The 12,628-nt window shown below is 38.2% G+C and overlaps 1 pseudogene; it reads right to left on the bottom strand.

Moving 5' to 3' along the window:
* Positions 1-1,803: 1,803 nt before the first annotated feature.
* On the bottom strand, positions 1,804-4,862 carry LOC102813724 (annotated as a pseudogene).
* Between the last annotated feature and the right edge of the window lie 7,766 nt (positions 4,863-12,628).

Below are 12,628 nucleotides of genomic sequence, written 5' to 3'. Positions count from 1 at the left end.
CTGTACAGGGTTTCCAAGGCTGTAAATCTTTATGGGAGCAGAACGCCTCATCTTTCTCCCATGGAACAGCTGGTAGTTTCAAACTACTTACATTGCAGTTCGTAGCCCGATTCGTAACCACTATGCTACCAGAGCTCCTTATGGAGCTACTGGTGGTCTCCAATCATTCACCTTGGGATTTGTAGTCCAGTGTTTATCCTACAGAGCCACCATGCTCCCAAGCTGTTAAATGCCATTAAGTTGGTTTTGATGCACAGCAACCCTGTATAGATTTTTTGAGGAGCAGCTGGTTGGTTTGAACTGTCGACCTTGTGGTTCACTGATCTTAAGTGCCACACTAAGACTCCAAGCTAAGTATGTTATTGTTGTTAAGTGCTGTTCTGACTGTTAAGTGTTACGTTCTGATTGAGGAGTAGCTGGCAAGTTTGAAAGGTCAACCTTGTGGTCCAAATCAACCTTGCGGTGCAAACACCAACTTTGCAGTCTAATGCTTTTCCTACACCACCACATAGAATGATATTCCATTTAATTGATATTGGTTTTAAACTATTGTTTTCACCTGTTTTAATCTTTGTGAAAGCTGATTTGATTACTGAAGGTAATTTTGTCATGTACTTTCTATTCCTTGTCCCTCAAAGACAAAGAACAAGCCTCTGTCTTAGGTTTCTAGTGTTGCAGTAGCAGAAATACCACAAGTGTACAATATTCTATTTATCTTACTAGTAAACCTTCTGGTTCACTCACTATTTCTTTAATGTCTCCAGTCTGCTACTAAATTCATCCAGTGAATTAAAAACAAAACAAAAACAGTATTTTTCAATTCTAAAATTTTCATTTATAGTTTTCTCTTTATAACTTTTATATGTATACTGAGACTATATTTCCATTTATCTGGGGTATAGTGGGTATGTGTCTGTTGATTTTGTTTTCCCTAGGGAATTTTTCAGATTTTCCTGGTTCTTTAATATTTTGAGTACCTTTGGATTGGTTCCCAGATATTTTAAATATTATTATGAGAATCTGGATCTTGTTTAAATTCTGAACTCTACCAGATTGCTTGCACTTTGGGGAAATGCTTTTGCTACTGCTGTTTTGTTTCAGTAAGCAAGCAACTGAGCCACTTAGGAACTGGGTATAAATTCCTTCCAGTCTTATGTGGTATGGGCTATGGTTCAAATGTTGGTAGAATTTTCAAAACCTTTTCAGTGCTAACTGAATTTGTGTCTACTAGAAGGAGCTCTGGTAGCGTAGCGGTTACGAATCGGGCTGCGAACCTTAAGGTCAGCGGTTCGAAACTACCAGCCGCTCCGCGGGAGAAAGATGAGGCTTTCTACTCCCGTAAGGATTTACACCCTCGGAAACCCTGTACAGGGTCGCTATGGGTCGGAACCGACTCGACGGCACTTAACAACAACAACAACAACAAGTGATTAGTCTAAAACCTGAAAGGTGATCTAGCCTACTTTTCAGTTTTCAAAGTTATTGGTGTGCTATGTGGGATCAGATCTAGTGAGTAATTGAGGGAGGGTGAATCTGGATAGTAGTACAAAATACTTTGGGATCTCTTTCTTGTTTGTCCCCCTTTCATATTGAGCCCTTTCTTCTCCATGAGCTTTCTCACACTATCTGGCTCTCAGGGATCTTTTTCAATCTTTGACTTCAAAGCTTGGGCTTTTTTTTTTTTTTTTTTTTTTTAATATATACCAAAATATCAACATAATTTACTTTGTCCATGGATTAGATATTCTTCCCTTTGATTTTGTATATTTTTGGAAATATTATTTCAGAAACAAAAATAGAAAGTTATGAAATGCCCAGAATGTAGACCCCAGGAAGCGAAAGGAGGAATCCAGAAGTTAAGATATGAAATCCAGAACAATCCAGACAGGACATTTGGACCTCCAAATGTGCAACAGTGTTTTCTATATTTATCAGTCTATTTCCTTGATACCTGATGTTCTTACCAATGCAAAAATTTAACAGGACTCTATAGAAATATTTATTGGCACACAGAAAAATGATGCCAACAACATTGGTTTTGAGTTGCTATAGCATATATCTATTTTATAGTTAATATTTAAAGGACAAATATTTAATATTACTGTACCATCACAACAAAGACCAAAAGTATTCCTTTGTTTTGCCCTTCAGCAACCAAGAAAACTGGAAGTATTACCCTTCTCACCCCCAATAAGAAAACATCTGCTGGAAGAGTCCTCAGTCCTTGTAAGTCCAAGTCAATTTAAACTCAATGAATCAGTCCAAATCCTAAAGGCTACAACATCTCTCTGTTAGAACAGGGGAAGGAAGTCCATTTGGGGACAGTTATTGAAGATGAGGGAAGGTGTGTCTTCAGTATGAGAATTGCCTGCCATTAGGAGTTGCTGGCGTCAGCATATGCAGACCCTGGGTTGATCAGTGGCCCTGTGACATGGACGAAAATCCAATCCTGGGACCTCCGAAGGATAGCGAGCCATGGACCCTGAGGGCCAAAGGAAGTGACCTCCTGATGTCCCGGGTTCATTGGTTTTTGCAAAGTCACTAGTTGGCTACCTCTGTATAATTTTCTTTGGTCCTAATATTATTCATTCTATGCTTCTAACTCCAGTAATTGTAGCTTCTGAGAAAGTGGTTTCTTTTACAATGCCTCTCTTAATGCCTGCACTGTGTTGGCAGTGCGTGAGTCCTGGGAACAAATCTTTCTGAGGAACAAGCGATAGCCACCTGGCAGAACTGCTCCTTATTTGATTATTCAGTTATGTTTGATATCCATGAACAATAATGGGTTTGAAACCCCTTTTTAGAGCCGAGGCAGTAAAAAGTTTCCTCAGATAATTCAGAAAGGCCAGGAACAGGTATATTGGGAATATGAGAAAAAGGTTTTTAGAGAAAAACTACCCAAGGTTTGTAAATAAAGTGGAATGGTAAATTCTGGGAATGTTGGATTAGAGGATAATAGTGGCAGCCCCATTAAACCGCCTCTGAATATAATCAGTTTAACCCAGATGTTTTTCTTCCTCCTGAAAGTATATAGAAATGTGATAATTAAGAACAATGTAGCATTTTAGATACAGGTAAATGAAGCCTGGTGCCTGAGATCTTGCTCACAAACAAAAGTTTGCAAAGTGTACAGAGACAGCTTGGCTCCTTTCAGGAACTTTGCTTTTTTAAGTATCCTTAAGAAACGGCACGTCGCTGCTCTAGATCATTTAACCCTAAAAGTTAATATATAACAGCTTGATTGGACCTTTTTTCTGTAAAAATAAAAATGTTAGATTGTTAAGAAAAACTATGAAAATATTTTAAAAGTTGTTCCTGTGAATCATTATGTCCTGTTTTGAATGATTAATCACATTCCAGTTCCTTATCCTGTCTTATCTAAAGAATCACATCCTCCTTTTGTGAATTACATCCTCCCTTTGTAACAAATCCCTTCCTAAAAGAGAGAATAAAAGACTGAGGTAGAGTGAGATCCGTGCAATGCTAGGCAATATGTTTGCAGATCTGTCTACCTGCCAGCTTGCATCATATCTATGTGTGTCTTTTTTTGTATATATTTCATCTCTCTCTTTCTTTATCCCTTTCGCCACCAGATCTCCCACCTTTGTGATACCCACACTTCTTTGTTGAGGCTGGACCCCGACATAGGACCTCGACAAGGAGTTTTCTTGATAATATTTTTAAAGATCTTGTACTTTTCAACCTTTTTGGCTTTCTGGTACCTGAATCCACCACCTCCTCCTCACTTTTTAAGTTTGCCTTCATTGCTGTTCATGCTCAGATCAACAAAAGGAAGCACCTTGAAACCAAATGGTAGAGCAACTTGAGGCAAATTTAAATTACTAACATTAAAGATTTGTTTCAGAAAATAAGAAACATATGTTCAAATATATGATTTATATGCTTCCTGGATGACTTATGAAGGAAGTAGTTCTTTTCCATTAGTTTTTCAAGTAGAAATTTTGGACCAGGAAAACTCAAATTTACTTAGTGGAAACTGGGATTGCTTCAAGTAATGAAGTAAACCCAATTCTTCTGGGAGCAAAATGACCAAGGCATGCCAGCATCTCTTCCATTCTACCCACACGATGAATATAGTACTGAGGGTCATATTGAATAATCCAGTCAACTTCAGGAATATCCCGTCCTTGAGCTGCCACATCAGTACAAAATAATATCCCTGACACTGCCTTGCAAAATTGAAAGAATGTGGTTTGCTAATTTTGCTTCTGCCTTCCATGAATGGTCAAGACAGGTAAATCATTGTAGATCAGCAACTCATAGTATAATTTAACCGCCTTGCAGGACGAAAAGAACACCATCAGCTTCTTTTTTCCTTTTTTTTTTTTTTTTTTAATTAAGGAATGTAAAGAGCAGAACGGTTCTTTTTTCAGAGGCACAAACAATGTATTCCTCCCTGCACAAGACCATTCACGGTTGCATTGGCTTTATCATCATCAACATCAATATATTAGGGCTCCTTTTTCAGGGAAATCCTCACCAGTTCTTCGACTTTTCGAGTTTGCATGGCAGAAAAAAGTATGGTCTATTTGCGTACTGGCAGAAGTTTAATAATTTGCTTTAATTCTTCTTCAAATCCAACATAGAAGATTCCATCAGCCTCATCAATAACCAGACATGATAGCTTTTTATACAAGAAACCTGGGGTCTTCGGCATATGGTCCAGGAGGTGACCTGGTCGAAACGGCAGATTTCTTGGGGGGATTTAAAAATGTTTACATTTTCCAATGCTTCTTTAGAGATAGCTCCATTTTGGGCTCCTGACAGTACCACATTCATAGACAATTTTAGGGAATTTTTATCTTTTACACCTCCCACACTTTCTGCAGGCGGATTTCCATTTTTGGTTTCTGATAGGCACACAGCCAATGACCCCCGTAGCTTTAGGTTTCCTGCCTCAATTTCAGGTTCCACTTCTTGATGTTCTTGCACAGGAATTTCATTTGTAGGTGAGACATGATGTCCCAGGAGTGCGTTCACACTAACGGCACAGTCTGGTCCCTCTGCTCTCTTGGCTGAAACTCTCGGACTTTAATTTCACCCTGCTATTCTACTTCCTGAAATTAATTCTGCCACGTGGTGGAAGAATAGAGAAATCAAATGGCTCAGACTTTGGTCAATAGTTCCTCTGGGTAGTGAGAAGGATTCTGTTCCTTCACATTTAGGTGACATCTGGTTCACATGCCACCACCACTACAAGGCTATAACTTCATGAGCAGACTCGCAGGGGCAAAACCAGGAGAGAAAAAATCAAAGGACAAAGAATTTTTCCTCACCCTGTCCAATAGAGACTCCTCTCTTCTTTTCTAAAAGTAGAAAAAGGAGTTTCACCTAGGTACTCTTTCTGTTCTTGCTGAAGAATTATTCTGGAATTTATGGTAACTCGAATTCAAAGAGATAAGGGTGGGAAAAATGAAAACTAGGAAATTCTCCAACAGATTGTTTGTGTTTTTAATTCTGTTTCCCCACCCTCTCCTCAAAGACACCTGCTCCCATTTACATTTCACAGTCTTCAGACAGCTGCTCTATGCATCTGTCCAGGAATTATGGTTACATTGGTGGAAGAGACAGAATAGAGCTCTCAACTGGAGCCAGAACCTTCATGTAAGTATTGTGAGCTTTAATTACTTTATCTGCAAAGTGAATGTGACTAATATTTGCCCTAATTCATAGGTATGTATAGGAATAAAATAATATTAAATATTTGTAAATATTTTATAAATTAAAAATCCCACATAATTGTGTGACAATGGTGACATATTGGCATTTGATTATCAAAACATGATTTGGAAATATTTTTTATCCATCTCAACTTTATCATTCTGGACATTTCCTCAAATATGTAATGCCATGTTAATAAGTGTTACTGTGTCTGATAATTTGGAAAACCCTATGTTAAAAAAGGCTAAATAGGTTTCTTTTTAGTACTACTTCTTAAAGTCTCTGATATAGGTTAATATAAACTTTCAAGAGGTAATTGAGCAGATTTGAGAAGTTGTCTATTAGCTTATCTATCATTACCTTTTAATTACATTTTTCCTCAAGCTTTTGAAACCACCTTATATACCCATGAACAAGACCCTATTAAAGTGTTGAAGAGCAAAGATGTCAGCTTGAGGACTAAGGTGTGCCTGACCCAAACCATGGTATTTTCAATAATCTCATATGCATGTGAAAGCTGGACAGTGAATAAGGAAAACTGTAGAGCATGTGAAAGCTGGACAGTGAATAAGGAAGACTGTAGAAGAATTGATGCATTTGAGTTCTGGTGTTGGAGGAGAATATTGAAAGTGTCATGGGCTGCCAAAAGAACGAACAGATCTGTTTGGAAAGAAATGCAGCCAGAGTGCTCCTTAGAGGCCAAGATAGCCAAACGTTGTCTCTCATACTTCGAGCTTATTGTCAGGAGGGACCAGTCATTGGAGAAGGATATCATGTTTGGTAAGGTGGAGGGTCAGAGAAAAAGACGAGGACCCCCAGTGAGATGGATTGGCCAAGTGGCAGCATTGATGGACTCAAATGTGGCAATAGTAATGAGGTTGGCCCAGGATCTGGCAGTGTTTTGTTCTGCTGTGCATAAGGTCGCTATGAGTCGGTACTGACTCGATGGCACTTAACAACAACAACAACCCATGAAAGTAGTAAAATATATGGGGCAAAATTGTAAAAACTTCTTACTTCTAACCAAATACCTTGAGGGAATGAGTCACTGGTCCTGTGGTCCTTGGGGCTCAGGACCATAGTTTCATGGGGCATCAAGGTCAATTGGCATAAAATAGTTCACAGAAATGATGTTCTTCATCCTACTTTGGTGAGTAGCAACAACTGGGGTCATAAAAGGTTATAAGTAGCCAACTAGAGATGCATCTATTGATCTCGCCCCATCTGTAGCAAAGAAGAATGAAGAAAATCAAAGATGCATAGAAATTAGTCCAAAGAACTAAAGAGCTGTGCAAATCTTAGCCTCTATGTCCCTGAGACCAGAAGACTTAGGTGGGATCCACTTAGCATTGCTGATGGCTCTAAAAGGCATCACATTTGAAGGTCCTAGATAGGGTAGAAGAAAAATGTGGAACAAAACTCAAAATTACATATAAAAAAAATGGTAAGTGCTACTAGTATGTCAGAGACTGGTAGAACCCTTGAGATCATGGCCCTTATTTACCCTTCTATCCTGGAACTGAACTCCTCCCCTGTGGCTCAGCTTGCAACCAAATAATATACAGGCCTTATAATGTGAGCACTATCACTGGAGACATATGAACCTTAGAACAATCAACCATAGTGAGATAAAAAAGATGCAATTTGTCCAGAAAGACAAGGATAGGAAAGAAGGATGGATGGAAATGGGAAAATAGGGAGGAAGTGGAATGAGTGCTATTACATTGTGGGAAGTGCAATCAATGTCATGAAACAAACTGTGTGTGATTTGTTGAATGGAAAGCTAATGTGTTCTGTTAACTTTCACCCAAAGCATAATAAAGAGTTATATGAAAAGAAAAGAAAAAACTTGGAAGAAAGAAAAAAAGCAAATGATTAGGAAATGTTGGAAAAACCTGCTACAAAAGAACTCTTTAAAGTTTGAAATTCAGAAGAGGCCATGGAACGAGAGATATCATTGCTGATGTCCGATGGATCTTGGCTGAAAGCAGAGAATATCAGAAAGATGTTTACCTATGCTTTATTGACTACGCAAAGGCTTTTGATTGTGTGGATCATGACAAGCTATGGACAACATTGAGAAGTATGAGTGTTCCAGAACACTTAATTGTACTTCTGAGAAGTCTGTACCTGGACCAAGAAGCAGTTGTTTGAACAGAGCATGGGAACACTGAATGTTTTAAAATTGGGACAGATGTGCCACAAGGTTGTGTTCTTTCACTGTACTTATTCAACCTGTGTGCTGAGCAAATAATACGAGAAGCTGGATTCTATGAAGAGAAACGTGGTGTCAAGATTAGAAGAAGACTCATTAACAACCTGCGATATGCAGATGATACAACCTTTCTTGCTGAAAGTGAAGAGGACTTGAAACATTTATTTATGAAGATCAAAGAGCACAGCCTTCGGTATGGATTATATCTCAATGTCAAGAAAACAAAAATCCTCACCATTGGACCAATAAACAACATTCTTATCAATGGAGAAAAGATTGAAGTTGTCAAGGACTTCATTCTTGGATCAACTATAAACACTCACAGAAGCAGCAGTCAGGAGATCATATGATGTATTGCATTAAATCTGCTGCACAGGAACTTTTTAAAGTGTTGAAGAGCTTATGGACTAAGGTGTGCCTGACCCAAGCCATGGTATTTTCAATAACCTCATATGGATGTGAAAGCTGGACAGTGAATAAGGAAGATCATAAAAGAATTGATGCCTTTGAGTTGTGTTGGAGGAGAATACTGACAGTGCCATGGACTGCCAAAAGAACCAATAGATCTGTTTTGGAAGAAGTGCAGCCAGAGTGCTCCTTGGAGGCGAGGATGGCTAAGCTTCGTCTCTCCTACTTTGGACATATTGTCCGGAGGGAACAGTTGCTGGAGAAGGATGTCATGCTGGGTAAGGTGGAGGGTCAGAGAAAGAGAGGAAGACCCCCAACGAGATGGATTGGCCAGGTGGCATCATTGATGGCTTCAAGTGTGGCAGCGGTAGTGAGGTTGGCTCAGAATCGGACATTGTTTTGTTCTGCTGTGCTTGGGGTTGTTATGGGTCGGTTCCAGCTCGATGGCACCTGACAACAACAACAAACTTTGAAAAGGCAAAGATGTCACTTTGATGAGTAAGGTGTACTTGACTTAAGCCAAGGATTTTATTTCCAATCACCTCATAAGCTTATAAAAGCTAGATAGTAAAAAGGAGGATCTAAGAAGAATTGACACATTCAAATTGTAGTAGTGTTGGCAAAGGATACTGAATATTCCATGGACTTCCTGAAGAATGAGCAAATCATTCTTGGAGGAACAAAGCAGAATACTCTTTAGAAGCAAGGATGGCGAGACTTTTCCTAGCTTCTTTGGATATGTCATCAAGAGGGACCACACCCTAAAGAAAGATATCATGTTCAGTAAAGTCAAAGGTCAGAAAAAATGGGGGAAAACGCCCATGAGATAGATTAACACACTGGCTGCAACAGTGGTGTCAAGCATAGCAACGATCAAGCAGATAGCACAGGTTGGGGTAGCATTTCCTTTAGTCATTATGAATCAAAGCCAACTCAGTAGCATCATGGCATCTTTACCATCAAATAAGAATATTGTAAGTTTTGTCATAAACCAATTAATTCCAGCCTGAATCTGAAATTTCCCTTTTAATTACTTGACAAGCTCAGAACCTTGCTCACAGATAGACATGTGCCTATAGAAATAGAAGACATTATTGGAAACATGGGCATAAAAACCCATAAAACAAAACAAAATATATATCTGGATATCTTTATGATTTTCAAGTAAAAGTGTTGTTATTGCTGCATTTTCTAAACCGTAGTCTGTTACTGGGAGAGTAGTTAGGAGACAGGTTTAGAATTAAGTACTAACATAAAAATCCTGGCTGTGTGTACCTGCAATATACTAATACCAGAAACAAGATCCTATATTTATAGAAAAGAAGTGCTAGATGAAATCTGATATGCTTATACTCCTCATTTCTTTGAGTTAAAATGAAAAAAATTTAGACTTTAGAGAACTGACACAATTTTTGTATATGAAACCTCAGTTTCTTTGTTAAACTCCTAAGTTTTTCCCTCTTTTTATTTTATTAAAATTGCACATAATTAAAAATACCTCTTTCCCACTTAAGATACTTGTGTAAATAGTTTTGTCTGAAAAAAAAATTCAAGTGGAATATGTATTTGCTAAAAGAAAATCTGTGTAACTTTGATATCTTGAAGATAACATATGGGTATTAGACTATAAATCAAGTTGCTGCTGATGTTATTGTTAAATGTTGTTGAGTCAGTTCAAACTCATAGCAATGTATAAAGTTTTTGAGGAGTGGTTGGTGGGCTTGAACCACTGACCTTGTGGTGGCTTGCATCCAGTGCTTATAGTAAAGCACCATACGAGGACTCCATATATAAGGTTGTTGTTGTTAAGTGCTGTCGAGTCGGTTAGGAGCAGCTAGTGAGCTTGAACCACCAACCTTATGGTTCAAATAGCTTTGTAGTCTGGTGCATTAACCCACAGTGCCACACCAGGACTCCAGATACAAGGTTAGGACTTCAAATTTACTAGAAAGAAATATAATTCTAGAAATGGGTCACTGAATTGTTAGTGTATCTATATGTATATATACTATGGTGGTGGTGGTTATGTGCCGTGGAATTGGTTCCGACTCATAGAGACTCTGTGCAGGGTTTCCAAGGCTGTAAATCTTTATGAAATCAGAAAGCTTCATCTTTCTCCCACAGAACAGCTGGTAGTTTCAAACTGCTGACCTTGAGGTTCACAGCCCAATTCATAACCACTACGCTATACTTTAGAAAGTACTAAACATTACATTTACAAAAGTCCTGAACTTGAGAAAAACTTCACTGTCCAGCTGGTCGCCACTGGAAACAGCTGTGTTTTTCTGTCGTTTGCCAGTACAAGAATATTACATATATGCTTCACCTAGGTTTCCCATCTGTCCTAGTGTGGCACTTCAGGTTAGTGCACTGGACTGCAGTTCAGTGTACCACAAGGTCGGTATCTCAAACTCACCAGCTGCTCGTCAGAAAACTATACAGGGTTGCTATATGTCAGAACCGACTCGACAGCACTTAACAGCAACAACAACAATAATATTTTGACAATTTGCTGTATCATTTCCTCTATTCATCTATTTGAGAGTAACAACTAATAAGCTTTGGTTTCTACAACCTTGAGTATATCTTACTTGAATTTAGAGACCATCTTAAGAACAGATTTGATTCATTAGACATGAATCCAAAGACCAGAAGAGTTGTGAGATGACATAAAGAACATCATGCATGAAGGAAGAAAAAGGTCAATAAAAAGACAGGAAAGAAAAGAAAAGAAAAGATCAAAATGGTTGTCATAAGAGATTGAAACTAGGTCTTGAATATAGAGAAGCTAACGCTACTGAAAGAAATGATGAAGTAAAACAACTGGACAGGACATTTCAAAGGGTAGCTCCAGAAGACAGTCAAGTATTACAATGAAATGTGCAAAGACCTGGAATTAGAAAAACAAAAGGAAGAGCACACAAAGCATTTCTCAAGCTGAAAGAACAGAAGAAAAAATTCAAGCCTTAGGCTGCAATATTGAATGATTCTGTGACGTCATGGTGTGGTGCTGTGGGATAAGCACTGTACTGCTATCTGAAAAGTCATTAGTTCAAATCCACCAACCACTCCTTGGAAACCAAATACAAAGTTGTTGTGTCCGAATCAACTGAATGACACCAACAACAATATGGGCAAAATATTGAATGATGTAGAAAGCATCAAAAGAAGATGGAAGAAATACACAGACGCACTGTAGCAAAAAGAACTGGTCAATGTTCAACCATTTCAAGAGCCCCTATATGATCAAGGAAGAAGCCCAAGCTGCACTGAAGGAAGGCCCTGGTGAAAAACAGGGCTCCAGGAATTACAGTAATACAAATGGAAGTGTTTTAACAAACTGATGTATCACTGGAGGTGCTTACTCATCTATGCCAAGAAAATTGGAAGACAACTACCTGCCCAACAGATTGGAAACGATCCATATTTGTGTTTATTCCAAAGAAGGGTGACCCAATGAAATGTGGAAATCATTGACCAATATCACTAATAGGTGACTCAACGGCATGTAGCCTAAGCTAATTTACCTCTAAAATTTATCTTTTCTTATATTTTTATATATTTGTCATTTTGTAATTGACTTATTTCATTCAGTACAGTGTTTTCATAATATCTTGACTTTCATGGGCAATCCATTTTACTTGTGAATCCAAGTAAAATGATAACCTTTACAACTTCAATACTTTCTCTGTTTATCATGATGTTTCTTACTGGTCCAGTTGTGAGGATTTTGGTTGAGGTGAAATCCATACTGATGTCTGTAGTATTTGATCTTTATCAATAGGTGCTTCAGTCCTCTTCACTTTTACCAAACAAGGTGTATCTGTTTCATATTTCAGGCTTTTAATGAATTTTCCTCCAATCCTGATGCCACACTCTTCTTCAAATAATTCAGCTTTTCAGATTATTTGTTCTATAAAAATACCATATACTTGATATAACCTGAGAAGAGAAGAATTAGGTTATACTTGCTACCATTACCAAATTAATGGCCTTATCACCTGGAATGCTCATGATCTCACCTAATCTCAGAAGCAAAGAAGGCTCAGTCCTGGTTAGTATTTGGATGGAATACCACATGGAAATACTGGGTGATGTAGGCTTGAGCCATGGTGTAGTGCTGTAAATCCCAAATAATCCAGATTTCCTTGATCCACTGAAGAATACCCAAGACCATTGCCCTAGGATTCTCTTCAAAGCATGAATTGAAATGATCCCTTGATGTCAGTTTTAAACAAATAAATAAGTAAATATTTTAACTCTAAAAATGCTGGATTGGTAACTGCAAGATTGAAACTCTATACAGGGTTATGAGTTGGAATT

The sequence above is a fragment of the Chrysochloris asiatica genome, unplaced genomic scaffold (assembly GCF_000296735.1).
Source record: "Chrysochloris asiatica unplaced genomic scaffold, ChrAsi1.0 scaffold00136, whole genome shotgun sequence".
Taxonomy (NCBI): Eukaryota; Metazoa; Chordata; class Mammalia; order Afrosoricida; family Chrysochloridae; genus Chrysochloris; species Chrysochloris asiatica.
The sequence above is the reverse complement of the archived record's forward strand: the minus strand, read 5'-3'. Positions and strand labels throughout refer to the sequence as shown.